This window comes from Crotalus tigris, unplaced genomic scaffold (assembly GCF_016545835.1).
Source record: "Crotalus tigris isolate CLP2741 ecotype Arizona unplaced genomic scaffold, ASM1654583v1 scf7180000019677.366735, whole genome shotgun sequence".
Taxonomy (NCBI): Eukaryota; Metazoa; Chordata; class Lepidosauria; order Squamata; family Viperidae; genus Crotalus; species Crotalus tigris.
The window spans coordinates 77341-105037 of record NW_024097656.1 but is presented as its reverse complement, the minus strand read 5'-3'; positions in this window follow the sequence as shown (position 1 = coordinate 105037).

The following is a 27697-nucleotide window of genomic DNA, read 5'->3' as shown; positions in this document are numbered from 1 at the left end:
TGGGTCGCAAAACAGAAGAATTTACCAAGAGATGTGGTGATTTATTTTGCAAAGAGATCTCTGCGTAATGAAATTATACAAGCTTTCTATAATAAGAGGTTTCAGATTGCTGCTCAAGATGTCAATATCTTAAAGGAGATCCCATCTAAAATTTTAAGAAAGAGAAAAGATTTTGCTTTTCTAGTTAATGAACTTAAAACAAGAATGATGCCATTCAGATGGGAGATTCCGATGGGTATTGTTGTGAGCCATGCGGGGACGCGTTACAGACTCAATACAGTTACTAAAGCAAAGGAGTTTTACAGTTCGGTCCTGGGAGCAGGCTCACCATCATTTATGATGCAGAAAGCTTTGGATGGTAAAGAGGTGGAACAACAGTCTGAAGGACAAGGTGTGATGGTTGCTGGAAAGCACAGGTGGAGTGGTCGCGACAAACAGAGATCAAAGAGCAAAGAATGACCCGTGCAACACATAGACACAAGGAAAAGGAACAACAGAAGAAAGAAGTTAAAGAATCTCTTCAAGAAATTGCTTCGTTGCCAGTGGGAGGAGCAAGACCCAAGAGTTCTGCAGTACATTCTTCTATGGCAGATGTTCAAGTAGTCTTCTCCAGGCTCTTGGTTAAGGGAGATGGTAAAGCTCCTGACCTGGAATGCTAATGGCCTTAATTCCCCCCAAAAGAGAAAGAAAATCTTTCATTGCTTAAAGCAACATAATAATCAATATTATTTGTTTGCAGGAAACACATATTTTATCTAAAGACCAAAAACATTTAGCCAATGCTCGTTTGGGATCTCATTTTGTATCTTCTGCTCCTGGGAAAAAAAAGGGGAGTAGTCATTTATGTTAAGCAAAACTTATCAGCCTGTTTGGTAGAATCTGATCTTCAAGGGAGATATGTTATGATTGAGGTTGGTTTATATGGGAAGAAAATACTTATAGTGGGGTTGTATGCACCAAACCAACAACAGGAACAATTTTACAGATTGTTACATCAGAAATTAACTTTGTTGGATTATAGATCTGTGATATTAATGGGTGATTGGAATGGTGTGTTAGATATACAAAGAGACAAAAAAGGATCTTCTACTTTTTTTAAACAGGCTAAACTACCTAAAGCCTTTTTTGATTTGAAAGAGGACTGGGAGCTGAGAGACTACTGGCGAGAACGCAATCAGGAGGAGAGAGACTTTACTTTCTTTTCAGACAGACACCAATCCTTTTCAAGAATTGATTTTTTCTTGATTACAACTGATTTATACTTTAGGGTAAAGAATGCTAAGATTTTTCCTAGGACTTTGACGGACCACAGTCCAGTTTGGATGGAGTTGGCGGATGAAAAAGAGGAGAGGAGATCGTGGAGGATTAATGAGAACTTATTTAGACAAGAAAAGAATGTTCAAAAATTAAAGGAGCATTTAAAGGATTATTTTGTTTTAAATATGCATAAGGGAACATCAATGTCAATGGTATGGGATGCAGGTAAAGCCTTCATGCGTGGGATCTTGATACAAATGAATAATACTCACAGACAAAAGCAGATTCAGAAACGTAAGGATTTGGAAGATGAGATTAAATTAAAAGAAAAAATTTTGATTTCAAATCCTACAGATGAAAAGGTTAAAGAATCTATAAAATTGCTTAAATCACAATTTAATATGTTGATGGCTGATCAAACTGCAACTAACTTACTGTATATGAGACAAAATACATTTTGCAATGCTAATAAACCAGGGAGATGGTTGGCTTACCAACTCAGAAAGCAACAGAGACAGAGAATTATAGATAAAATAAATCATAATGGTAAATTGGTATATCCGAAGGAGTTGATTAAGAAATCTTTTTAGATTATTATCAAAAATTATATAAGAGTACTAAAATACAGGTCTCAGATATAGATAATTATTTAAATGAAGCCAACTTCCCTAAATTAACAGAAGATCAATTACTAGTGAGGAAATTGAGACAGTGATTAAAGAACTAAAATTAGGTAAAGCACCGGGTACGGATGGTTCGATATCTATTTATTATAGAACTTTGGTACAAGAGATGATTCAACCTTTAAGACAGCTTTTTAATAATATATTACAGGGTTTAGAGATTCCCCCATCATGGGGCAGAGCCTTTATATCTTTAATTCCAAAAGAAGATCAAGATCTTACTCTACCAAAGAATTATAGACCTATATCTCTTTTAAATGTAGATTATAAGATTTTTGCAAAAATATTAGCTAATAGGCTTATGAGGGTTTTGTGTCAGATTATACATAAGGATCAAACGGGTTTTATAACTGGAAGGTATATGAAGAATAATGTCAGACAAATTATTAACTTATTAGAATATCTAGATAAAAATAATCAAGTCTCTGCAGGATTGATATTTCTAGATGCTGAGAAAGCTTTTGACCAATTGAATTGGCAATTTATGTTAAGACTAATCGATAAAATGAACTTTGGAGAAAAAATTTCACAAGCTCTTGGTGCTATTTATCAAAAACAAACGGCACAACTTATAGTTAATGGGGGCTTGTCAGAGGTTTTTACAATAGAAAAGGGGACTAGACAGGGATGTCCATTGTCACCTTTGCTGTTTGTTTTAACTTTGGAAATATTGTTGATTAAAATTCGAGAATCACAGCAAATAAAAGGAATAGAAGTTAACAAAAAAGAATACAAACTAAGAGCTTTTGCAGATGACTTGGTGGTTACCCTGTCCCAACCTACTCACTCCGTAATAGAGTTATTACAATTGATATATCAATATGGACGGGTTTCGGGTTTTAAAATTAATAACAATAAGACTAAAATACTACCCAAAAATATGACTAATATGGATAAGCAGACTTTGGTTAATCTGACAGATTTTGAGGTTGTTGATAAGGTAAAATATTTGGGGGTTACTTTATCTGTCTCTAATGTAAAATTGTATAAAAATAATTATGAAAGGTTGTGTCAGGATACAAAGAGACTTGAAAAATTGGGAGAAGTTGCAATTATCTCTTTTGGGAAGAATTGCGGCGATTAAAATGAATGTCCTGCCTAAATTCCTTTTCTTATTTCAAATGATACCTATCTTAAAGAATGAGGTCAATTTAAATGAATGGCAGAAAGGTATCAATAAATTTATCTGGGCGGGGAAAAAACCAAGAGTAAAGCTTAAAATTATACAAGATATTCGTGAGAGAGGTGGACTCAAGGTACCGAATTTGAAATTGTATTATGATGCTGTGGCCTTAACATTAATTAGTGATTGGGTTAATTTAACAAATGTAGAAATACTCCTCTTGGAGGGTTGGGATTTACTTTTTGGATGGCATGCCTATTTAATTTTTAATAAAAAAGTTGACCGGGTTTTTAAATCCCATATTATAAGGATTTCTCTACTTCGGGTTTGGAGGAAATACTACAGAATTGATTCTAAAATACCATTATGGGCTATACCTTGGCATGCGATAGAGGGGATAAGGAGAGGAGTTAAGATGGATAGTGTTTCTTATTCACAATTGCTTAGATGGGATGGTAAAATTTGGCAGTTAAAATCTTTGGAAGATTTAGCACAAGAAAATATTATATATTCATGGTTTCAGTACAGACAAATAGCGGACAGATGGAAGATAGATCGTAATGTGGGCTTGCTTAGAGAAGATGAAAATTTTGTTAAACAAGTAAAAGATCAAAGACGAACTCATATTAAGAGAATTTATGGGTTGCTAGTAGAATTGGACTCAGAACCAGAATTAATTAAAGAATGTATGATTAAATGGGCACAAAATTTTGGTGAACCAGTTCTACTAGATACCTGGGAAATCATCTGGGTGAGAAATGTTAAATTTACACAAGCCCAGAACTTAAGAGAGAATTTTTATAAAATGTTTTATAGATGGCACCTTGATCCACAAAAAATGTCTCGTATGTATCCCGACTTACAGCCCAAATGTTGGAGATGTGGTTGTTTGGATGCTACTTATTACCATATTTGGTGGTCGTGTAAAAATATAAAAGCCTTTTGGATTAAGATATGGGGGAATATTCAAAGAAGTTTTAGAAAGAGGGTAAAATTTACCCCACAATTGTTTTTGCTAGGTATTGTTACCGATTGTGATACTAAGGAGGTTATATTGATGTTAAATTTAATTACAGCCGCAAGGTTGTTAGTAGGGCAATATTGGAAGAAGGAATCTTTGCCTACTTTGCAAGAGTGGTTTTTTAAAGTATCCTATCTGGCGGAAATGGCAAAGATTTCGGCTTTTTTAAAGGATCAATCGCAAGAGAAGTTTTTTGTGGTATGGGAAAAATGGATAGATTTTATACAACATAAGTTGGATATAAAAAATATTACTTAGTTTATCAATAATTTATATACAAATTTTAATATTTTATAGATTGTATTATTTTTTCTTTTTCTTTATATGTTTTATTATTATTTTACTTTCTTATATTTCTTTTCATCTTTCTTTCTCTTTATTCTTCTTTTTTTTAGGTATTTTCTTTTTTTTTCTTTAATATTTATCTATTATATATATATATATATATATATATATATATATATATATATATATATATATATATATATTATTGTTAATTATTCTATTAGTAGTTTAAGTAATGTATTTAGACTTATCTATGGTTTATTATATATATATTTTAAGAATTCAAGAAAATTTAATTAAGCCTATATTCAGCTCTGGGAAAGTTGAGGGAGGGACTGGGAGGGTTGGGGTGGGTTGGGGAGGGTTGTTTTTTCTTATTTTGTAAAATTTTAAAAATTTTCAATTAAAAAAAAAACAAGTAGATACTCCTCTAAGCTTCTGTAGCTTTTTTATCAATTGCTCCTAGCTATCTCTGCATGGATATTCTCCTTCTCAGGATTTGTCCAATCCTGATCAATAATAGATTAGTGGCTGGGTGGGAAAGTTCTGCATGATGCATTAATTAAAAATGGACAAAAGTATTTTTCCTTGTCAAGATTTTACAATGTTTATTATGTTAAGGAAACAAATTGCAGGTAACTTGTTGACCGATAAATAAAAATCATATTGATAGACAGCTCAGGACAATCTAGCATACCACCTGAGGAAAAACATATCAGCATACTACAAAGCCAATGTTAAGAACTCGTAATTTATAAGACAAACTGTAAAAGGATTCAGTAGCCAGCAAAACATAATACTGCATTTTAACTCTGGTGAATGAGATTCTGAACTAGAAAGCAATGCTCTAGATCAGTGGTTTTTAATCTTTTTCAACGAATTGCCCCCTTGAGCCAATGAGGAAGTTGTCATCACCCCCAACATAATCTCTCAATCACAACATAGGAAATAATTCTTCAATTTATGCAAACACTTTTTTTGTTTTCTTTAAAATTGTCATCAGGACATATGATGCAAATAATTTATTTCCAGTTTTTTTCCCATATCTCAACTGTGTGAAAAATTTTGTTACCACCTGTCACTTTATTCCCAAACTTCATGATACATGTATTTCATTATTATCTTATTTATTCAAGACACTTAAATGAAATGACCACTGAAAACAAAATTCAATTATAAGAAAGTGAAATGCCCAAAAAAGAAAAAGAGCACCCACTGTCAGCTGCATTGCCAAACCTTCTCCTGCATTGGAACCGGGGCAATGATCCGCCTCCCACCAGGACCAATGCTGGAGCCTCCCGTGCTGCCGTCCCACATGCCGCTGGAGTCCCCGGGCTCAGGTTGGGGCCATGGGGCATCTGCGGAATGCCCTGCCTTCAGCTACATTGCCAAGCCTCCCCTCGCACCACTGGCATCCCCGGGCTTAAGTCACGGGGCATCTGCGGAACGCCCCCCATCAGCTGCATCGCCAAACCTTCTCCTGAATCAGAACTGGGGCAATGATCCACCTCCCACCAGGACCAATGCTGGAGCCTCCTGTGCTGCCAGTAAGTCCATCATACTGGAGGAGCTGGGGCCACTCCGCACCATGCAGCACTCCCAGCGATCCGCAATCCACCAGTGTCGCCCAGGGAGCGATGCCCCTGCCGCCCGTTGCCCCAGCCGGGACTGTCGACTGGGGGGCAGCAGGAGTAAGAAGGGGAGGAGGAGGAGGGCAAGGAAGAGGAGGCACTCCCGCGGGCCCCAGGAGGAGGCGTTCCCACAGGTCCGGCTGGGGATCTTCTGCTGCTGGCTCTTCTGCTCCCTTTCTCTCCCCCCCATCTTATGCTCACCTCACATTCTTCGCCGATAAAGCAGCCAGGACTCCGGCGTGCCTTCTCGGCCAGCTGGGCCAAGAATCCCGTGGCTGGGGATCGCAGGGGCTGCTCTCCCTTACAGGAAGGCTGGCCCGCTCAGCTGAGGCTCTGAAGGGCTGCTCCAAGCGGGGATCCCGGGGCTTCCCCGCACAGTTCCCCGGCCATGTGCACCTCAGATGGGGCCAGCCAGGGAAAGGGACTTCCTTGTGTGCGCTTCTCCCAGGGGGTGGGGCACCTGGGCACAGGGCCAATCAGGAGCCCTGTGAGGGGGAAAATCCACATGAGAGAGAGAAAGAGAGAGAGAGAGGGGGGGGGGAGAGGGAGAGAGAGAGAAGCACAAGTGCCTCTCTCTGTCTTGTTTCTCTCTGCAAATGGCGGAGAAGGCTCAGAGCCGCATATTGCCCCCATATCACCCCCTTTTCATTCCTTTGCCCCCGCATCGCTCCTTTTTCTTCCATCGCCCCCCTGAAAAATGAAATCGGCCCTTGGGGAGCGATATCACCCAGGTTAAGAACCACTGCTCTAGATCTGGGTTGTCAAACTGCCAGACCATGGGCCGGTTGCATCATGTGGAGGCCGTGCCCACCCCAGCTCTGGAAATGTGAAAAAAAGTCATGATACATCACAACACATCATGTGATTCAGCAAGTTTGACACCCGTGCTCTAGATTAAGCTCCATGATCAACACTGTTATATTAGAAATAAAAGGTATATATTCTAATTCAATAGATGCTATGAAAATTTTAAAAATTAGTTGTTGAGAGTTTTTTATGACTTACAACATTGCTATAGCAGTGTCACATCATAAAGTAGTATAAAGTGACTTCTGGAGGAGGAATGGACTGAAGATGGCTTCCCAAAAAGTGGAGCTGACAACCACAGCAAAGAATGAAAGCCAGTAAGCAGACCAGCTGTTTGAACCTCTCCAGACAAATGAGAGGGCCTGACATCACCAATAAGTGCTCCAGAGAATTCCTTCACACAGGAACATTGCATAACAGTGGTCCCTGGCAGGTTTTGGGCAGATGGAGATGAAGGAAGAGTCATCTTGCTCAAACCATGGTCTATGTCTTTGAAAGGACTTTAAGTTTGCATACTTACTTTTCTAATTGCTTTTAGAAATTGCTTGTTAACTATCTTTGCATTAACAAGTTTGAAAGCAAAAAGTGAGTTTGCTTTCAGGTACAGAACAGTGCAAAATATTCTAACACTAAAAATACTGAAGGAGACTTGAAAAATGGAGTCAAACGTTCTACTGTCAACAGCAATATTTGCCTCTATAGACAGACTATATTTAAGTTTTTATGGAAGAGGAACAAGTTTTACTTGACAAGACATAAACTGAATTGATAGCAGATTTACAATGGATAGGTTACAACAGTGACATATAAAAGTGTGTTCTCTACACTACAATAGAAACAAGCTGGTGTTTTATCAATTAAAAGGGGCTGCAAATAATTTACCAAGACAATGGCCTGGATAATTATTCTATACTGGGCTTACAAAAGAGACTTGTTAAAGTTTTGAAGAATCTCCTGAGACATACTGTAAATAAGAACAAGTGAAAATAACTCCAGCTCTGCTACATTATTTGAAGGGACTAAAGATTATTAGAAGTAAAAGAAAGGGGTAAAAGCTGGTTTATTTTATCAAGGTTAAAATAGATATGTTGTTATTTCTATTGAATCTTAGTGGACCTTTGCTGACACCAGGATTGAAATGACAACACTTTATGGATTTGTTATGGATAAAAAATGGGATATGGGAAGGAGAGATCCCATATCCATATATATTATAATTTAAAAGGAGACGAAAAGTTACTAAAATTGTTTATACTGGTGATGGAAGTCACTTCTTTATATATTTTTATTTACTATTGTCTTTTTTTCTATTTTCTTTCTATTTGTTGTCACTTCTATTTTCCCTTTTCATCTTTTACTTTTTATCATTTTTCTATCTTTTTGTTTGAATTAGTGTTTACTATTATAACAGTAATCTGTAATAAAATTATCTAAAAAAAAGAAATAGTATAAAACCTGCATTGTTTACTGTTATTCTGGAACAATCAGAATTGGGTAACTCCAGAGAACAGCATACATTGTTAGTGGCATTGCTACTGTGGTATTCATCACCAGCTGAGAAAACTTTACTCATCCTTGTAGAACACTTAAAATCACCTGGTTGATGATTAAGGGAGTATTGTATTAGATGTCATTTTATTATATAAAATTTTATTCTCTATTCAGATCAGAACATAAATTAGAGATACGTCTAAATATGCATCAGAATACACATCAAAGCATGCATGCCTATATCTGCACTGCAAATATTTTTGAGGCTTCATTAAATTACAAAGATCTGGAGCTGCCAATCTTTCCACAACTATTCATTGTATTTTGTTTATCATTCACTATTGTAATCTACTCCCCATCAAAGACCCAAGGTTAGCCTCCCCTCAACACAGCTTCAGATTCCAGCTCACAGAGACAACATTAGAGGAAGATGGCAGTAGGAACAGAAAAGACATTTTTATTGCAGCAGAGCAGGTCCACCTGAGGTCTATGTTTAAGAAGTGGGGCTGAAGTCCAGGACCCCCTTGAAGTTGACAAAAATCCTGTTGCAGTGAAACCTCCAGCTCATTCTGGTCATTTATTTATCCCTGTCTCATTTTCTTATCTGACTCTTGTATTACTGTACCTGATTTAGAAAAGAATTCCCTTTCATCAGTCATGTAGAGAAACATGTAGACAACCTTCTATGTAGTTTTCCACCTTTCTGGTTTATTGGCAATTCCTTACCCCTTCTTTTTCAGCCATTACATTACCTATAAATTTATTTCTGAACTAAAAGCAAATTATCCAATATAAATGGTTCTGTTACTTACTCTAGATTTACAAAAATGCTTCAGATTGAAGAACTGACCTATACTGTTCTAACTAAAACAGATTATACTTTGCAAATAAAATGTTGTGGTCCCAATATGGAGAAAGCAGTGCTTCCTAATGTTTTGCTAAAGTGCAGGTGATTTTGGTTGAAAGTAGAGATGCAAAGGAGATCCTCCAACAATTTGTTTTTTTTTTTTCCTGCATTCAAGAATCTGACAAAGATCATTTTTCACAACATGAACGGCATCGAGTTTGACTGCTTTGCATTTTTCTGAGCTCACACTGTTCCCAGAAACCTGCCTTTTTTTAGGAAGGACATGCCTATACCAGAATTTCATTTACATAGCAAAAAGAAAACTATTGATTGAGGAAAAGGTTTACTTATTGTAGTAGTTATATAAGTTGCTCAGAAAAATAAGAATGCTCCATTAAGATTCATAATGAGTTTGTATATACACTTAGCTGAACATATGCAGAAACTTTTGTTTTTAAGAATGCTAAAAACAAAAAGGTGATTCCTGGGTAGACTCATGTTTAACTAGCAAAAATGCAAAAACACCAGGAAATATAAAACTATAAAAAGTTTTAATAAGTTAAAATACCAAGCTTTTGCCGGCAACTGCCAACATCGTCCAGTCGATGGGAGAGGCTATTTATGGATATGACGTTCTTTGCGCCCGGCTCCTGGACCTCATTACAGGTCCCAGCCAATCCACTTGCACTCTGATCATAGTTTCCGTGTTGCTGATCGTTATTTTCTTGCTTTTGTGTGATCAAGAAGCATCTTCATTAGACCTGGACTCTGCTAAAACTCCTAAGAGCTTTCAAATGAATATATCAGTGATACATCAGCTTTTAACTAAGTATATTTCACAAACCTATTGCAGAATGTTGACCTTATTTCCATTCACCCAATTGTTTCTTTAATGGCTCAAACTCAAGGAGGGATTGCCTAATTTCCCACATTTTTATTCTACTATTATGTACATAAAAGATTTAAACTGGAATAATTAAAAAACTCTCCTTTGGGACTGTCCATGCTAATGACCCACAAAATTGTTTCCTGTGGCTCAGGAAAGTTTGATGTCTTTTGAGATTTAGATAATCTAAAATGTTTCTGTTGAGTTTTCTGCCTTTTAAAAAATTTCTTCCCTATTCTTTATATATTTCTCTCCCTGCTCTTGCTGGATTTTAATCCCAGTTTTGTCAGCAAACTTTTGTTGAATTTTGTTGATGTTTAGTAAATAAAGCTATATTTTTTGCTAGCTGAATTGACTGAGGTATATGTACTTGCTCTAAACTGGGTATAAGTCTTAAATTGGAGTATGTTGGGGACAAAATAAACTGAAAATGATCCACAAAATCTTTTCAACAGTGAAGCCAAGCAAACAGGAATGTTAGAGGCAGTTTGCATATGGATTCCTTTTTCCCCATATCATTTTCCTTCTTTATAAGTTCCTTAAAATTATTTGCTCATTTGCAATATTTGATTTTCATTGCAGAATAGAATAGAATAGAATAGAATAGAATAGAATAGAATAGAATAGAATAGAATAGAATAACAGAGTTTAAAGGGACCTTATAGGTCATCTAGTCCAACCCCCTGCCCAAGCAGGAGTCCCTACACCATTTCTAACAGATGGCAGTCCAGTCTCTTTTTGAAAGCCTCCAGTGATGAGGCACCAACAACATCTGAGGGCAGTCTGTTCTATTGGTTGATTGTTCTCACTGTCAGGAAATTTCTCCTTATTTCCAGGTTGAATCTCTCCTTGATCAGTTTCCATCTGTTATTCCTTGTCTGGCGTTCAGGTGCTTTGGAAAATAGGTTGACCCCCTCCTCTCTGTGACAGCCCCTCAAATATTGGAACACTGCTATCATGTCTCCAATGTCTGCAATAATAAATCAAAGTGGAATACAAACTGGGTTTAAGCAAAACTGTCATATCTTGGTGACCCTAACTCTTAGAGGTCTTCCCAGTACCACCATCACCACCTCAGTCCACCCTTACATTTCAAAAAGCAGCCTGAAGTATTCTGTTCCACCAAGTTAATAATCCAGTGTTTCTCAACCTAGTCAACTGTTGGAGGGGAATAGATATGTACAATCTGTATTTTCTGTTGAAATTGGCAGCAATATGGAAAACATCACATATTTTATTTCTTAGTTTCTGCTGCTCTTAAAAGCCAGGCATCAATTGTTTCATCTCCCCTTTTTTCCCCAGTGGCAATTTATCATGCAATCCCCTCCCCCCTTTGCCACTTTCTTCTTGTAATACCAGCTGAAGAATCAAGAAGGAAAGGAAAAAACTGTGGATGCTTTTGGAATATTCTTCATAAAGAAGTTGCAATATTCTGAATTGGGTGGTCACCAGGGAGACAATTGCAAGTGACTTCATTTCAGAAATAGCATTCGGCCCTTTTGGCTTTGTAACAGCAATTCCAGTTTCTGAACTTTCTTTAGTTTCTGTCCATATTGTTAGTCATTCTTCACCATTCATCATTTATCAGTATTGTACAAATTAAGATATACAGAAGTCCCATAAAAGCAAATGTCACTTTCCAATTTGCTCCTCATGGGAAGCAGACAACACAGCTGGAAAACATATAGATGACTTGTATATATTAGATAGGAAAGATCAGTCAGATATGTACAGATTAATAGCACAAATCAGATTGGGAGAATTTGGTAGGGTCAACTAACAGGGTAACATGGTCTAGACATCTCAGCTGCAAATCTGAGATTTAGGAAATATATAATAAAGGAAGTAAAATAAAGGGAAGGGATGGTAGTGACTGAATTTCACCAGAGTCTCTGGGTTCTTGGACTTGAGAACTTGGCAACACAAGGAAATAACAGCCAACTGCCAGCCATCAATACACCAATCAACCAGTAGGAAAGTACCACATAAATACAATGCATAGAATAGCCCAAAGCACGTGTTCTGCTAGAGAGAAGTTCCCTGAGGATGGGGGCTCCAGCACGAGTCTGAAAGCTCAGAAGAGTAAACCTCTAGTACTGGTGACTGACCCATATTGGATCTTGCAACATTATCCTGGGACACATCATGAAGCTTCCTTTATATGATATGGATGTGTTTCCTAGACCAGTGGTTCTCAACCTGTGGGTCGGGACCCCATTTGGGGTCGAACGACCATTTCACGGGGGTCGCCAAACAAGGCTGTCCGCCATTTTTTCCCCCTTTTCTTTGGCCATGCCCCTGGCACCCAGTGATGTATAAGTGGTTGGGGGTCACCACAACATGGGGAACTGTATTATGGAGTCACGGCATTAGAAAGGTTGAGAACCACTGTCCTAGACCAATGGTATGAAAAAGAAGCAAAAGGTACACCTTTCCATACTTGTATTGTTTTTCTTCTGAATATAAATGAGCTAAAATGAAGTCAATTTAAGAAAACATTTTCTGGATTCAAACTATTTTTTGTCTATGGTGAAGGCTTGATATTCTATTCGGTCTGGGTTTATCAAAGACCGTCTTTGATCAATTTCCCATTTCTTTAATCCTCCTGAACAGGTAAAGAGAAGAAGTGCCACTTTTATTATATTTTTCTCTCTTGGACTTGAAGGGGAAAATGTCAGGTTTTTCTTGTCAATTTTACCTGGTTAAAACAAACAAATAAAACCCTATAAGTCCATTCTTGAGGTGGCCAGCAATGTACTTACTAAAGCAGTGGTTCTCAACCTTTTTAATGCCGCAACCCCCAACCGGTCATAAGTTGAGGACTACCCAACCGGTCGTAAGTTGAGGACTACCCAACTGGTCGTAAGTCAAGGACTTTCCCTGCCCGGGAGCACCATGCATGCATGGTGCTGCCCCCTGCACCAGCCGAGGCGTAGCTGGCAAGTGGCAGAGACGGTGCAGGCCGACCACCGGCTGGGCCACCAGCTGACCCAGCCCAAGGGAGGTAAGGCACCCGCCGGGCCCCACACGTGCCAGCAACCCTCCCTGCACCTGCCGGCCTCCCACCTCCCACCCCTGGCCCTCTTTTACTTACATTTTTAGTAGTTGCTCAGCAGGGAGGGGAGGAAGCTTCCAGACAGCTCTCCTTCGCTGCAGACAATTTGCAGCACTGTTTGCAGAATGGGACTTTTGGCAGGCTCAGCAGGGCAAAGACAGCCTGGATAATTCCTATTGGCTTTTGAAAGCCAATAGAATTAGACTCTATTCAAGAGAGTCTATTCTATTGGCTTTTCAAAAGCCAATAGAACAAAAGGGAGTAGCACAGCTAAGGAAAAGGGGAAAAATGGCGGACTGCATTGTTTGGCGACCCCCGTGAAATGGTTGTTCGACCCCAAATGGGGTCCCGACCCATAGGTTGGGAACCACTATACTAAAGGAAAAGAAAATTTATTATTCTGCTGTTCTATCAATAAACTTGTCAATCAATAAAAGACCAGCTTTTCACTGTTCTACTGGTAACCTTTTTCAAAAAATGGCAATGGAAGTCAATGATCAATGAGTACAGAGGAGAGATCATTCCTTCCATAGGCCACAGTAACTAATTGCAGTGGACATGTTTGCTTGCAAGGAATTGAAATACAGCATATAAACTTGGCATTATGGTTTGACTTGGTACATGATGGAAAATATTATTCTTATATGAAGCCAAAAAATGCAGACAGAGTTACATTAGCTGCTGGCTGTGGGATGGTTATGTGCTCCTATTTCCAGAAATATGGTTATCAAATGAGTCATCACATGACCACACCCAATTTTAGATCTGCTAACCATATGACCCCAAGACACTACAACTGTTGTAAATACATGTCAGTTGCCAAGTGCCTGAATCGCAATCACGTGATCACAGAGATATTGTCATAGTCACAAATGTAAGGACTGGTTATAAATCACTTTTTCAGTGTTGTGATAACTTTGAACAGTCTCTAAAACAACAGTTGTAGTTACTAGGTATTGAATCTGACCCAAGGGATACTTCACTTATGGAAAAGAATGCTTTCATTTACCTGTGATGGGCAGATTTCACAATAATGGTGGGATTTTTTTAAAAAAACTCTGCTGGAAGAGTTTTAATAATGTGTTTATTAATATTGCACAATTTGTTCCCATTATTGTAAAAAATTTTCCCCCATTGACTGCCTCACAAAAGAGTCATTTATTTTCAAAAAAAAAATAATCCTCAACCATCAATTAAGTTGGTGGTTTCTCAGCTTAGCTGGATATATAAAAACTCTCTAAATAAAAATGGAACTTGCACGATCTTCATCCATATGGAAGACAACTTCTGTTCCCCTCAACCATTGTTACCTTTGCAGTATATTAGCACAGCACTATCACTGGGAAGCAAAAGCTTCTACTAGAATATGACTATACACAGATGTCAGCTACCTAAAATTGATCAAATTTATGTTCTGTTATTTGCAATATGGAAGGCCTGTGCACACTAATCACTTGAGCTGTCAGATAAAGATAGCATGATTAATTTTCCACATACTAGGACTTTTCTATTGCTGCTACTCTGCATAAGAAACTGAAAGTTCACTCTTTCAACACAGCTGGAAATGTAAAGACACTTTGCATCTTAAGAAGACAGAACTCTTGGAATAATTCTTCCAACAGGCATCCTTTATTAAGAGAAAATGGTTGCAGGCATTCTAGACAGGACTTGGGGTCCAAGCTCTCCCATTCAAGGTTTTAAGGGGTTCCCCAGTAGCCCCACCCAATCACCCCTTTCTTCCAGCGACAGTCTCAGGCATTAAATCCCACCCTCTTTTCCTTACTGCCGGCTGGATGGAGACTTCAGAGAGAACTACATGAAAGGTAATAGCCCCATTCTTATGGTTAGTCCTTTCAGCGATATCCACATTCAGTCTCTTTGAAGTGTACTGAAGGAAGTGAGGGCCATAAAGCCCCTTTGTTCACCCCCTTCCCTTCACTGTATGGCAGAATCCAGGGAAGGCAAAACTGGGGTTTTCTATAGTTGATAACTAGAGATGAAATATAATTGGATTCTGACATCCTGCCCCCTTAAAAAAAAGACAGATCCACCTGAAAGAAAACAAAACAGGTATAAAAGTTAGTCAGGCTTGTTAGAGTACTCTGTGTGAAACTTCTTTAATAGCTTCGGGGCTCTGACATGACGTTTATGGACCCACTCGTTTTGTGAGGCAGGGAAGTGTTTCCAGGCAACTAGGTACTGAGTCGCTCCATGATATCTCTTAGAGTCAAGGATTTCCTTTATTTTTTTTTATTGAAAATTTTTAAAATTTTACAAAATAAGAAAAAACAACCCTCCCCAACCCACCCCAACCCTCCCAGTCCCTCCCTCAACTTTCCCAGAGCTGAATATAGGCTTAATTAAATTTTCTTGAATTCTTAAAAAAAAAATATAAACCATAGATAAATCTAAATACATTACTTAAACTACTAATAGAATAATTAACAATAATATATATATATAAAAGAGATAAATATTAAAAAAAAAGAAAATACCTAAAAAAAAGAAGAATAAAGAGAAAGAAAGAAGAAAAGAAATATAAGAAAATAAAATAATAATAAAACAATACCTAACAAAAACAATTGTGGGGTAAATTTTACCCTCTTTCTAAAACTTCTTTGAATATTCCCCCATATCTTAATCCAAAAGGCTTTTATATTTTTACACGACCACCAAATATGGTAATAAGTAGCATCCAAACAACCACATCTCCAACATTTGGGCTGTAAGTCAGGATACATACGAGACATTTTTTGTGGATCAAGGTGCCATCTATAAAACATTTTATAAAAATTCTCCCTTAAGTTCTGGGCTTGTGTAAATTTAACATTTCTCACCCAGATGATTTCCCAGGTATCTAGTAGAACTGGTTCACCAAAATTTTGTGCCCATTTAATCATACATTCTTTAATTAATTCTGGTTCTGAGTCCAATTCTACTAGCAACCCATAAATTCTCTTAATATGAGTTCGTCTTTGATCTTTTACTTGTTTAACAAAATTTTCATCTTCTCTAAGCAAGCCCACATTACGATCTATCTTCCATCTGTCCGCTATTTGTCTGTACTGAAACCATGAATATATAATATTTTCTTGTGCTAAATCTTCCAAAGATTTTAACTGCCAAATTTTACCATCCCATCTAAGCAATTGTGAATAAGAAACACTATCCATCTTAACTCCTCTCCTTATCCCCTCTATCGCATGCCAAGGTATAGCCCATAATGGTATTTTAGAATCACTTCTGTAGTATTTCCTCCAAACCCGAAGTAGAGAAAACCTTATAATATGGGATTTAAAAACCCGGTCAACTTTTTTATTAAAAATTAAATAGGCATGCCATCCAAAAAGTAAATCCCAACCCTCCAAGAGGAGTATTTCTACATTTGTTAAATTAACCCAATCACTAATTAATGTTAAGGCCACAGCATCATAATACAATTTCAAATTCGGTACCTTGAGTCCACCTCTCTCACGAATATCTTGTATAATTTTAAGCTTTACTCTTGGTTTTTTCCCCGCCCAGATAAATTTATTGATACCTTTCTGCCATTCATTTAAATTGACCTCATTCTTTAAGATAGGTATCATTTGAAATAAGAAAAGGAATTTAGGCAGGACATTCATTTTAATCGCCGCAATTCTTCCCAAAAGAGATAATTGCAACTTCTCCCAATTTTTCAAGTCTCTTTGTATCCTGACCCACAACCTTTCATAATTATTTTTATACAATTTTACATTAGAGACAGATAAAGTAACCCCCAAATATTTTACCTTATCAACAACCTCAAAATCTGTCAGATTAACCAAAGTCTGCTTATCCATATTAGTCATATTTTGGGTAGTATTTTAGTCTTATTGTTATTAATTTTAAAACCCGAAACCCGTCCATATTGATATATCAATTGTAATAACTCTATTATGGAGTGAGTAGGTTGGGACAGGGTAACCACCAAGTCATCTGCAAAAGCTCTTAGTTTGTATTCTTTTTTGTTAACTTCTATTCCTTTTATTTGCTGTGATTCTCGAATTTTAATCAACAATATTTCCAAAGTTAAAACAAACAGCAAAGGTGACAATGGACATCCCTGTCTAGTCCCCTTTTCTATTATAAAAACCTCTGACAAGCCCCCATTAACTATAAGTTGTGCCGTTTGTTTTTGATAAATAGCACCAAGAGCTTGTGAAATTTTTTCTCCAAAGTTCATTTTATCGATTAGTCTTAACATAAATTGCCAATTCAATTGGTCAAAAGCTTTCTCAGCATCTAGAAATATCAATCCTGCAGAGACTTGATTATTTTTATCTAGATATTCTAATAAGTTAATAATTTGTCTGACATTATTCTTCATATACCTTCCAGTTATAAAACCCGTTTGATCCTTATGTATAATCTGACACAAAACCCTCATAAGCCTATTAGCTAATATTTTTGCAAAAATCTTATAATCTACATTTAAAAGAGATATAGGTCTATAATTCTTTGGTAGAGTAAGATCTTGATCTTCTTTTGGAATTAAAGATATAAAAGCTCTGCCCCATGACGGGGGAATCTCTAAACCCTGTAATATATTATTAAAAAGCTGTCTTAAAGGTTGAATCATCTCTTGTACCAAAGTTTTATAATAAATAGATGTCAAACCATCCTTACCCGGTGCTTTACCTAATTTTAATTCTTTAATCACTGTCTCAATTTCCTCACTAGTAATTGGACTATTAATTTCTTGTTTCTGATCTTCTGTTAATTTAGGGAAGTTGGCTTCATTTAAATAATTATCTATATCTGAGACCTGTATTTTAGTACTCTTATATAATTTTTGATAATAATCTAAAAAGATTTCTTAATCAACTCCTTCTGATATACCAATTTACCATTATGATTTATTTTATCTATAATTCTCTGTCTCTGTTGCTTTCTGAGTTGGTAAGCCAACCATCTCCCTGGTTTATTAGCATTGCAAAATGTATTTTGTCTCATATACAGTAAGTTAGTTGCAGTTTGATCAGCCATCAACATATTAAATTGTGATTTAAGCAATTTTATAGATTCTTTAACCTTTTCATCTGTAGGATTTGAAATCAAAATTTTTTCTTTTAATTTAATCTCATCTTCCAAATCCTTACGTTTCTGAATCTGCTTTTGTCTGTGAGTATTATTCATTTGTATCAAGATCCCACGCATGAAGGCTTTACCTGCATCCCATACCATTGACATTGATGTTCCCTTATGCATATTTAAAACAAAATAATCCTTTAAATGCTCCTTTAATTTTTGAACATTCTTTTCTTGTCTAAATAAGTTCTCATTAATCCTCCACGATCTCCTCTCCTCTTTTTCATCCGCCAACTCCATCCAAACTGGACTGTGGTCCGTCAAAGTCCTAGGAAAAATCTTAGCATTCTTTACCCTAAAGTATAAATCAGTTGTAATCAAGAAAAAAATCAATTCTTGAAAAGGATTGGTGTCTGTCTGAAAAGAAAGTAAAGTCTCTCTCCTCCTGATTGCGTTCTCGCCAGTAGTCTCTCAGCTCCCAGTCCTCTTTCAAATCAAAAAAGGCTTTAGGTAGTTTAGCCTGTTTAAAAAAAGTAGAAGATCCTTTTTTGTCTCTTTGTATATCTAACACACCATTCCAATCACCCATTAATATCACAGATCTATAATCCAACAAAGTTAATTTCTGATGTAACAATCTGTAAAATTGTTCCTGTTGTTGGTTTGGTGCATACAACCCCACTATAAGTATTTTCTTCCCATATAAACCAACCTCAATCATAACATATCTCCCTTGAAGATCAGATTCTACCAAACAGGCTGATAAGTTTTGCTTAACATAAATGACTACTCCCCTTTTTTTTCCCAGGAGCAGAAGATACAAAATGAGATCCCAAACGAGCATTGGCTAAATGTTTTTGGTCTTTAGATAAAATATGTGTTACCTGCAAACAAATAATATCATTATTATGTTGCTTTAAGTAATGAAAGATTTTCTTTCTCTTTTGGGGGAATTAAGGCCATTAGCATTCCAGGTCAGGAGCTTTACCATCTCCCTTAACCAAGAGCCTGGAGAAGACTACTTGAACATCTGCCATAGAAGAATGTACTGCAGAACTCTTGGGTCTTGCTCCTCCCACCGGCAACGAAGCAATTTCTTGAAGAGATTCTTTAACTTCTTTCTTCTGTTGTTCCTTTTCCTTGTGTCTATGTGCTGCACGGGTCATTCTTTGCTCTTTGATCTCTGTTTGTCGCGACCACTCCACCTGTGGCTTTCCAGCAACCATCACACCTTGTCCTTCAGACTGTTGTTCCACCTCTTTACCATCCAAAGCTTTCTGCATCATAAATGATGGTGAGCCTGCTCCCAGGACCGAACTGTAAAACTCCTTTGCTTTAGTAACTGTATTGAGTCTGTAACGCATCCCCGCATGGCTCACAACAATACCCATCGGAATCTCCCATCTGAATGGCATCATTCTTGTTTTAAGTTCATTAACTAGAAAAGCAAAATCTTTTCTCTTTCTTAAAATTTTAGATGGGATCTCCTTTAAGATATTGACATCTTGAGCAGCAATCTGAAACCTCTTATTATAGAAAGCTTGTATAATTTCATTACGCAGAGATCTCTTTGCAAAATAAATCACCACATCTCTTGGTAAATTCTTCTGTTTTGCGACCCAGGAATTAACTCTGTAAACTTTTTCCACTTCTCTAAGTATTCCATCTTTCTCCCTATTCAGAATAACAGCAAAGTCATTTACCACAATTTCTGCCAGATCTTGTTGCATATCCTCTTTCAGACCCCTGATTCTTAAAGCATATTCCATTTCCCTATACTGAGACATAACAATGTCATCTTGTGAAATTTCCATCTTTTTTTCCATGCCTTCAAATTTATCTTCCAGGGTATCAACCTTTTCTGCAACCTCTTCAACCCTTGAATCAAGCTTCTCAACCACAGAAGCCAGTCCTGATAGAGCCATAACTATATCTTGCCTCAGAATAGTGTTATTCTGCTCTAACAGGTTCTTCATTTCTCCTCTGATTTGAGTTTTATTCTGATCTAAAAGCTCCTTCATTTCCCCTCTAATTTCAGTTTTGTTCTGATCTAAAAAGTCCTTCATTTCCTCTCTGATTTGAGATACAGCATTTCCCATTATATCTTTCATGTCTTGTACAGATAATACTGGCAGAGGAGGAGAAGATGGTGGTGTAATTTTAGGTTGTTGTACCGGTGTAGCTTTAGGTTGTTGTACCGGTAAGATCGCAGGGGAAGAAGCCACCTTAGGAACTGTAGAAGCTGCTTGCCTCTTTGAAGCCATTTTTTAAAAAAGGAAAAATCTTATTTCCTCTTCTTCCTTCTTAAAGAAAATACAATAAAAAATCCTCTAGAAAAAAATAAAAAGCGAAGGAGAGTTTAAAAGCTATTTCAAAAACACAAAACCACCTTCTAAAAAAAAGTTTAAGTAGAAAAAACTAAATAGTCCATCACATTCCGTTTGACTCACTTTCTTCCGAGAAAAAAAAAAGGACTTTCAAATCGCCATTTTACTTTCACTCTCCACACAAGCAAAAAACAAAGAAAAAGAAAAGAAAATCAGCCTAAACTAAAAAGTAAATAAAAAATCAATAAGTCCAATCCTTTATCCAGCTCTGTCCGCTTTTAAAAATCACTCACCCGGTCCTTTTAAGCGTGCGGAGATGGTAGCGGCATTTCGCTTTGTTCCCGAAGGAACAGAGACAGCTGGGAGGCGGAGGCAGCCCGAACTCCGAGGGAGCTCTCTTTCTACCCCCCAGAAAAAAAATCCTGGGGGGTTTAAGAGGCTCTACCTCTATTTGGGTGATTCTCTACCCCCTCCCTTCACCCGGGAGGGGGATTTCGAGCCGCGGGACAGCTGATCTCTGCTGTGCTCCGCGGTTCTCACGCCGTCCCAGGAGAACGGCTACAATGTAGCCGCCATCATCGACGCTATCCACTGGAAGTCTTTTATTTCGAAATGTTGTTCGCCCTCCACCATGATTGGAGGTGGTAGGGGCAGATTTTTGGCCGTAAAGGTGACTGATGCTCTCTTTTCAGCAAGCTGCAATGAAAAATTGGGTGTATTTGCCTGAGATTTTTGGGTAATTCTAATTCTACTGTTACTGGGTTTATGATTCTTTTAATTGGAAAAGGCCCTATATATTTTAGTCCAAGTTTTTTACAGGGCTTTAGGGACTTTAGGTATTTTGTAGATAAGTACACCATTTCTCCTATAATGAATGGTGCAGGCTCAACCCTTTTTTTATCGGCTTGTGTTTTGTATGCCTGCCTAGCTTCATCTAGTGCTTTTCTAACTATTGGCCAGGTGTCTTGTAATTGTTCCATCAATTCTTTCAGTGATGGGATCGTTGGTTTGTTTGCGGTTAATTCTGGCATGGGGTTGAAACTTTGTCCGTTGGCTATTTGAAAAGGAGTGTAACCTGTGCTGGAGTGGACTGCATTATTGTAGGCAAATTCTGCAAAAGGGAGTAAGTCCATCCAATCATTTTGCTGGAAATTCAAAAAACATCTCAAATATTGCACAAGTACTGAGTTCATTTTTTCAGCCCCCCCCCCATTCCCCTGAGGGTGATGGCTGGATGTCAGTCCCTGAGTGGTTCCTAAAAGGGATAAAAATTCCTTCCAAAATGCAAATGTAAATTGCACTCCCCTATCAGAGATGATGTGTTGGGGTGCCCCATGCAATCTGTAAATGTGCTGGACGAAAACTTTTGCTAAGGCTTTTGCAGTGGGAATCTTTTGGCAAGGGATAAAGTGTACCTGTTTGGAAAACAAGTCCCTGACCGTCCAGACAACAGTATTCCCATTGCTTTCTCGCAATTCCACTATAAAATCCATGGCTATTTCCCTCCAGGGGCTGAGGGATTTGCCACTGGTTGTAATAGTCCTGGCAATTTCCCTTGCAACCTCTTTGCAGTCACACATTTTGGGCTACATAACTTTCTATATCCTTTTTTATGGATGGCCACCAAAATTGCCGTTTAATGAAGTGTAAAGTTTTTACAAATCCAGAATGCCCTGCTAATTTTGTGTCATGGCAAAGCTGTATGAAAGTGACTCTTTGGGTTGTTGGTATATATAACTTTTCCCCTACCCAAGGCAACCCGTCTCTCATTGTGCACACATTTTTGTTTTTCTGGAACCATTCATCTGTTTCCAAACTTTTCCGGAATTCAATTCCAGTTTGGCTGCCCAGTTGTGGTTTTAATTTAGCTTGGGTTCTTGTGGTTACTGGTGCTGCCAGTTGTGACTCTGCCATCATTGGTTTAGAGTCTGTGGCTCATGCGCTGTTATATTGGGGCAAGCATCTGCCAGGAAGTTCTTTCTCCCTGGTAAATGTTTGAGCTTAAATTGGAACTGGTGAAAATGCTGGGACCAGCGGGCTTGTTTGGGATTGATTTTCCTGGACGCTTTCAGGGCTCCCAAATTTTTGTGATCAGTCCACACCTGGAAGGGGATTTTGTTGCCTTCCAGGAACTGTCGCCACATGAGTAATGCCCAATGTATCCCGTATGCCTCCTTCTCCCATTTGGGCCAACGCTGTTCTGTTTCTGTGAGTTTCTTGGATGTATATGCACAGGGTTGCAACACTCCATCATCATTTTCTTGTAATAGAACAGCCCCCACTGCCACATCATTTGCATCTGCCTGTATTACGAAGGGCTTATCCATGTCTGGGTGCCTTAGTACTGGTTTGGCAGAAAAAAGTCTCTTTAGTCTCTCAAACACTGCTTGGCACTCCATTGTCCATGTTAGTGGCTGGCTAGGTTTTACTGAGGATGCACCCTTCATTTTTAGTAAGTTAGTGAGGGGCAAGGCTATCTGGGCAAATGAGGGGATGAATTGGCGGTAAAAGTTTGCAAAGCCCAGGAAACTTTGTAGTTCCTTTCTTGTGTGGGGTGGCGCCCAATCTAATACTGCTCTGACGTTCTCTGGGTCCATTTCAATGTCCTGGGGAGATATGCGATAACCTAGGTAGTCTATCCTTTCCTGGTGGAATTCACATTTTGAGAGTTTGGCATATAGGTGGGCGGCTCGCAGTTTCTTTAAAACCACTCTGACAAGGTTGACATGTTCCTCTTTTGTTTCGGTGAAGATAGGAATGTCGTCCAAGTAAACAAGGACCCCCTTAAACATGTGCTCCCTTAGAACGTCATTGATTAATTGCATAAAGACTGCAGGGCCCCCTTGTAATCCAAATGGGAAGACTTTGAATTGATAGCACCCCATGGGGCAGTTAAATGCGGTCTTCCATTTGTCCCCTTCCTTAATTCTCACGCAATAGTAAGCTTCCCTTGGGTCTAGTTTAGAAAAAAAAATCCCTTTCGAGAGGTGTGACAGCATGTCTTTCATGAGGGGCAGAGGGTATAGGTTGCTTTCACTGATTGTATTCAGGGCCCTATAATCCATGCATAAGCATAAAGAGCCATCCTTCTTCTCTCTAAAGAGGACCGGGGCAGCCACTTTAGGCTTGGCTGGCTCAATGAACCCTCTCTCTCGTTTTTTTTTTTATGAATCTTTCCATTTCCTCCTTCTCCTTTGGGCTCATGGAGTATAATCTGGGCTTCAGGAGTTTTTCCCCAGGCTTGAATTCAATGGCACAGTCTGTGGGTCGGTGGGGGGGGAGCTCATCCGCCATCTCCTCACTGAAAACTTCAGCAAGATCTCTGTATTTCTCTGGTATTTCTGTTAGTCCCTTTTCCTCTCCCATGGATGCTTTTTCTATTCTTGATTCTTGTAGCCCCCGCTGGGATTTTAAGTCCATAGGGTCCCCCTTCGGGAATTTGATTTCTGTCATCCTCCAATTTACCCAGGGGTTCCATTTTTTTAACCATTCCATCCCTAGGATCATTGGGCATTCTATGCCTGGGGTCACCACAAACGTTATGTCCTCCTCATGTTTGCCCAGGGAGAGGTGTATTGATAGAGTGGCTAGGGTAGCTGGCACCCCCCCTGCTATGGATCCATCTAATGGCCAAATGAGATTGGTTGTTCCAGTCTCCTCGATGGAATGCCCAGATTCCCACTAGTGTCGGGTTAATGAGGCAGCGGGTGCAGCCAGAGTCTATTAAGGCTTTCACCTTCACGGCTTCGGTCATGGGGGAAATTAATATAGTCACTATCTTGAGGATGGGTGCGATGCGTCCACTTACCAGGGGTTCGCCCTCCGAGCTGTCATCTGAGGTGTCCACCGGCCCTGCGGTGTAGGCTGGAGTTCTTTCCTCCTGATGAGCAGAGATGGGGGGTTCCACAATTTCCATCATTCTCATGGCAGTTTCTTTTGGCTTAGATGAAGTCTTTCCAGATTTGCTGATTGGGGATCTGTCTGGGTTGTGCTGGGGAGCTTTGGAGCAGCATTCTACAGCTTGATGCCTTCTCTTCCGCACTTTAAACACCCCATTTGCTTCTTGGCTGTAGCCAATGGTTTCAGTGGTTCGTGTGTCAACTCAGGTGGGGAGCGGCTCCATTGTTTTCCTCAGCAGTGTCTCTTCAATATGTCGATCTCTGCTTCCTCTGCCAAGACGTACCATTCCTCAAGTTGGTGTGGGTCCTCTCGGGGCAGGCAAGCGTCATATAGGTCATAATTTAGTCCGTCTTTGAAATGGCTAAGGAGGATGTCTTCTGGCCAGTTCAGTTTGCTGGCAATGGCCTGGAATTCTTCTGTATATTCAGCCACCGGGCATTTGCCTTGCCTCATCGTTTTTATCCTTTCGCGGGCTTTGCAATCAGCCAGGGGGTCTTCAAATTGTCTTCTCAGAGAGGACATGAAACAGTTGAAGTCGTTAAGTTCTGGAGCATTGGAGTCGTGCAAGTTCACCACCCAATCTGCAGCTGGTCCGTCCAGGGCAGATTGCATGATCCGGATGCAGGCTTTGTCACTGGGGGTGTCCTGCCTGTATTCCTCCATGTAGCTGAGGACTTGGATTAGGAAAAACCCCAAGCATGTTGGCTCCCCTTTGAATTTCACCTCCAACGGCAGACATCTTGGAATGGATCAGTGCCTCCATTGTTGGTGGTAGTGTCTTCCATCCAGATCGCCATCTGTGGTTCAGTAGGGAGTAGGGACTACTGGATCAGCAGATGTCTCGGTGTCTCTCCCTTTACGGCTCCAGGAGCTGGGGTGGCCGTAGGGCTCAGGATTCTCCTCTCCTAGGGAGCTGAGAGTTCTCTTCATCGGGTCACTAGCTTTCTCTAGGATCCAGTCTGAGTACGGTGCCCAGCTTTCTCCCTCTTCACATGCATGCAGGGATTTCTCCATCTCCTGCTTCCATTCTGGTTCGCCCCCCGTCTCAGGGTCACCTTTCTTGATTAATTTCCCCACTTGCTTTTCCTTCCAATGCCCATTGACCAGCGAAGCTTGTGGTCCCATGTCTCCACTACTTCTTCTCCTGAGGAATCTGACCTCTCGGATCCCAACATCCGGCAAGGTTCCAGTTGGGGCAGCGGCTCTCTCTCCAGGGAGTTTTTCCCCTTTCTTGCTCCATTGTCTGACATGGTAAATTTTTGCAAAATCCCCTGGCAAGGGTCTCCCTTCCAGGTGGATTAATTTTGCAAGTCCTGTCTAATGTAAAGACCCACCCCACTTTGCATCTTAAGAAGACAGAACTCTTGGAATAATTCTTTCAACAGGCACCCTTTATTAAGAGAAAATGGTTGCAGGCGTTCTAGACAGGACTTGGGGTCCAAGCTCTCCCATTCAAGGTTTTAAGGGGTTCCCCAGTAGCCCCACCCAATCACCCCCTTCTTCCAGCGACAGTCTCAGGCATTACACTCCCACCCCTTTTCCTTACTGCCGGCTGGATGGAGACTTCAGAGAGAACTACATGAAAGGTAGTAGCCCCATTCTTATGGTTAGTCCTTTTGGCGATATCCACATTCAGTCTCTTTGAAGTGTACTGAAGGAAGTGAGGGCCATAAAGCCCCTTTGTTCACCCCCTTCCCTTCACCGTATGGCAGAATCCAGGGAAGGCAGAAATGGGGTTTTCTATAGTTGATAACTAGAGATGAAATATAACTGAATTCTGACAGATACCTTCAAAACTCTTTTTCTCCGAAGGGTTTTACAACTACAGCCAGCTACCTTTACAACAGAATTGGCTTATAACTCTATAATAAACTTTTAAGATGCAATTTTTAATATTGATAATTAAAATGTGTAGATAAAACAGGTGATAATATGCAGTTATAGTGTAGTTTTCAGTATTAAGGAGCATGGTGAAAAACAGTCTTTGATGAGACCGTCCCAAAAGCAATTCAGATTTTAGTGAACATTTAATTTAACTTGGCATTTTTTAAGAGAAGTTCTAAGATCTCTTACTTAAAGTCCATATAAATGCAAATAACATATATTTTATAAGCATTCCTTTATGTTTTTGACTTTGGTAGAATCCATATAATATGACATCCAAACCATTCAAGTTAGTTAGTAAAGAAAGACCCCTGGACCATTGTTCTGACCAAGAGTATACTTAACTGAATCAAAAGTGGTTACAGAAGTAGCAAAGCAGAATCTGCCGAATTGGTGGGCAAACAATATACTTAAACTTTCTTTTTCCCCAGGACTTCCCCCCCCCCTTATCAGTCCTTGACTAAAAAGTTTCAGGTTGTTTGAGTAACTGACTCCCTGTGCCCACCTGCTTTGTCTCCACATTTTTTTAGGTGAACTTGACACATCTCATTTGCTGGGTCAGGACCGCTTGGCTCCCAACCCCCCCCCTATATCTTCCCACAGTCCATTCTCCTCCCTCCCCCCATTGCAAAAAAATGTCAGGGTGGTAGGATGTGAAGCTATGCTAGCAGAATGACGGCCATGACATAATAATGCTTTTATATAGACTACAAGTGAACTGGTTCATCAGGTTATATTAAGGCATATCATTTCTTTTTGCATGGGTTCATACAATAATATCTGCATAGGATTAAATATAATTATCAAACCTGAAAAACTAATTAAATAGATAAGAATGGGGGCATTCTTCAAATTGCATCCTACAATATAGGAATGTCCTTGGACAGGCAAAGGGACAGAAAAGTCAAGAGGCATGCAATGCATCAATAAGGAGGCAGAGTTGACTTCCGGTGGTTCCAGCGACGACGAATGGCAGCGTTTTACAAAGCCGCCCGTTCCTGGTGCATGTAAAAGCCGCGGGACTTTGACAATCAGCTGTCCCGCGGCTTGAATCTCCTCCCTGGGAAAAAGAGAGGAGGAGAGCTCTCAGGTAGAGGTAAGAGCTCCCCTGGATCCCTGTTATTTTGGGGATCGGAGGGTAGAGCTCCCTCGGAGCCTGAGCAACTCCGCGTTCCAGGGAGACTTCATTCCGAAGCTTTTGGGATGAAGCAAGTTGCCGCTTCCACATCTGCTTTTTTTTCCAGCTGCTTGTGAGTATTTGAAAGCAGACAGAGCAGACCAGGAGAGACTGTGCTCAAGTTTGATGGTGCCTTTAACTTCAGCAAGTTTCCTCTTCCTTTTCTTTTGTTCACTTTCCCTTTAGAAGAAAGGGAAAGTGAAAAGTAAATGGCGATCGTCTTTCTTGCCTGATTTGCATTACAGAGTAAAACCTGGATACAGATTAACTC